Consider the following 3,630-nt stretch of genomic DNA (forward strand, 5'->3'; position numbering starts at 1 on the left):
CTCCATGAAGAAGGAAGCCCTCTCAGGCAGAACTGCAGTTTGGTGCATCTTCCCTCTCAATCTTTGAGCTCTGCCTGCAGGAAATAGTAAAAATAAGCAGTTATCTGGAAAACCCTTAATGTTGATTTTTAACTTTTGCATTCTTGGGAGATGAAGCAGGGCAGGAGGAAACATGTTCAAGAATAATAAGAAGACAACATAAGGGTTTTAAGTGAGAAAAAGCCTGAGGAAAACACTACTACTAGGATGCTCTACGCACCTACAGCAATACAACTGTCTGAGTGGATTTCCTACTCTTGTGGTACTCACAGATGTGACTGCAAAGGCTGGCATCACAGGTTAAAGCAATGGGAGATGATGACTAAAGTATCCCCTCTTACCATGCTGCCTTCCCACTGCAGAGCCAGCAGGACGATTCCTTCTCTAACGTGAGGTTGCATTCAATAAATAGAGAAAAATCAGGAGCAAGAGCAGGACGATGCTTAGAACTGCTGTGAGTTCATTTTAAATTCAGAAGCCACCCTCAAATCCATTCTGTGATGGAGGTGACAGAAGGAACGTGGTGCTCCCACCCTCCTGGGACAACTCCAGCCTGCAGAGCTGGAAGAAGAGAATGATACCTGCTGCCATCTCTCTCCCCATTGTTTGGAAATAGGATTGGGCTGAAGGAAGAGCAAAACCAGGAGACAGATTGTGAGTGAGGAAGGGAACAAAGACAGAGGGAACGCTGGGGAAGTTGGGGGCTCAGCGCACTGCACACTCCCTCTTGGGACCCAGAAAGTGCCACTTGGTTTCTGCTTCTGACACTTTCAAGGAACAATGCAAGACCCATGTCAACAGCAGCAGGCTCAGTCCTGCCCCTGTGGACATCAGGGCAAGGCAGAATGACACATCTGCATCTCACCTTACCCATTTAAGCCAGGATTCACTGCTTTTTTTCCCCTCAGACTGCTATGTCATAGGAAGCCAAAGCCAGTTCTCACTGAATCCGTGTGACCTCTGCAAGGAGAAGCAGCAGGTCATAAAACATATGGTACTTCATTTCCCCATAGGCAAAGCTGGAAATTAAAATGCTCTGTTCATAATATGCAGCCCTGAGCTAGGGTAGCGTGCTAGAGACCATGTGGGAACAACCCCTCTGAAAACAAACCTCAGTTTGCCATTTGTTGGAAGTGCCAGGTCCAGCGCCTTTGGGCACACGATGAGAAAATGTTTTGTGCATACTACGACATGTTCATGGGTGATGTGTCCATATCACATACCCACTAGCTTCAGGCTATGAGAGTACCTTTTTCTTCTCTAATTATTTAGAGAATATACTTATACATTCTCCTGCAATATGCAAATGGTATAAAGATATCAGGATTCAATGGGATTATTATCCATTTTTGTTGTGAAGGAAGGCAAAGCTGGCTCTTCTCTGTATTATGAAGAAAAGTGAAAGTTAATTGGGAAGGTAAGAATTTTGTTGACACTATTGAAAGTCCACGGAAGGAAAGCCGCACTTCAGTGTGCATCAAAGTCTTCTGATCATTTACAGATTTCTTTCCATGGATGTGGTCTGGTGTTTACATCAATATTTGCAGCTGCTGCAACCGTCACGCAACCATTGCGAGGACACAAATTCAAAAGCTCAAAAAAATGACATGCCTATAATTATGATTAATGTTCATTATAAAACTATCCAAGCGCTCTTCCAACCATTAATACAGGGCAAAATAGGATTCAGAGTTTACCAATACTCTGGAGATGTATTTTGGAAACTTGAATGACATAATGTGAAATATATTTCATTACCCACATAATATCCAAGACAAAAGTACATATTAGACAAGGTCTAGGTTAGAAGCCACAAATTTCTTCAACTCTCATGGGGTATGCAGGCTTTTAGATAATTATACAGATTTTGACTCTAGCACATGATATTATGTGAATTATGACCTATCTACACTCATTTCCCAGAGATAAACAGCACAGAGGCCTTAATGGAGGACACCACAAAACCTCATCTGGGAAAAAAAAATAATAAACACATTTTATCTTCACAAGAGATTGTTGAGGTACTGAAAGGATGTGGAAAACTGGAAATAGCATCCATGCTGAGAGCATGAATGACCCTTCTCTTTAAAAAACAGAATTGGACTGCTGCTTCTCACTGGGAAAAGCAGAAAAACCTTTGTAAACATGAATCCTATTATAAGACCTGTAAATCTACATCCCATAGTCTAGAGAACCCTTCGCATCCTTACAACTCTTCTCATTTCTATCCCACTCCCTTTCTTCTGTTTCTCAGCAAAGGATCATGAAAAGCAAGTGTGGTGGCATACCTGATGTTGCTGTAGTCAAACCCACCCACTTAGTACTTCCCTTCTCAGTACTGACCATATCAAGGGTAAATCCCTTCTTTCACCTTTTTTTCTCTACTCAGGACATTCCTGACAGGGCTGATCCTGGCACACTGAAGCAAGCGTGAATGCTCTCACTGCTTCTGTGGCAACAAGGTAAGGAGCGTCACTTTAAAGAACAGTTTTGAAGGATGTATTTAACAGGGGTTTGTAAGCAACATCACACGTTAAGAACTTCTCTTTTTTTAGCTTTTCTGTTCTTCCAGCTCTGCCTCATCCCATCCCAAGGCATGAACTGTCCTGTTTTCAAGTTTTAGGAAGATAAAGAGCATCAAGCACCATACTAAATAAAAACTCTAGGAAGTACTTGCTCATAAAGTAACTTTAAATTCTCCCTCTTGACTGGGAATACACTTGTATACATCGACAATAGATGAAATCAAATAGTTATCTCCAATACAATAAATAACAGGCTTCCCCGAAATGACAGAGTGCTAAGGCAAGGGGTCACAACAGACGGTGTCTCAGACAAACTGTAGAAAGCTTACATTGTGATTGTTTTTCTTTTGGTTCAGTTCCCCATGTTTTCAGCTCTCCACATCAATAATGTCTTGGACTTTCTGAGTGCCACTAGAAGCAAAAAGTGTTCAGAAAGCGAGGTAAAAACCATCAATATTTACCACATTGATTTACTCCACAGAGGCCTGTTAAGGTAACGCTTTCGCATACGTCATGGAGACCAAAGGATTGATGAAATGCTTTCAGCATGAGAACAGCCACATCAAAGCAGCCCTGAGGGTCAGCTGGTCCCGTGCCCCATTGCCAACAGCTGCCACAAGGATTGGCCTCACAGAAAAGCTCAAGGAACCACGTATTGGGCAACAGGGAGATAACGTGCCTTAGAGGAGCGCTCCTCCCTGACACCCAGCCAAGAACACACAAGAGTCATATATAACATCAATAAAACACAGCAGCTTTCCTAATAAGAGAGCTCCTTTTTTGACACTATTACAGTGAGTATGTAAGAAAATCTTACAAGACAGTTGACACACAAAGCTTTCATTTAACAAGTTACCAAACTGGAGAAGAAAATACGCCAGAAATCAGTGGCTGAGGGGCTGAGGCAGGCAGGGAAGATGCTGTGCCTGGCACAAGCTGGTGCTGTAGGAGCCCAAGCTTGAACGGTGGCCAGAAAAGATTTAGGACGTATTCACATAAAATGCATGCTTGTGAATCCAACAGATCTTTACAAGTCTCCTCCAAGATAAGTCTGCATCATTTAAGC

The sequence above is a fragment of the Pterocles gutturalis genome, unplaced genomic scaffold (genome assembly GCF_000699245.1).
Source record: "Pterocles gutturalis isolate BGI_N339 unplaced genomic scaffold, ASM69924v1 scaffold11612, whole genome shotgun sequence".
Taxonomy (NCBI): Eukaryota; Metazoa; Chordata; class Aves; order Pterocliformes; family Pteroclidae; genus Pterocles; species Pterocles gutturalis.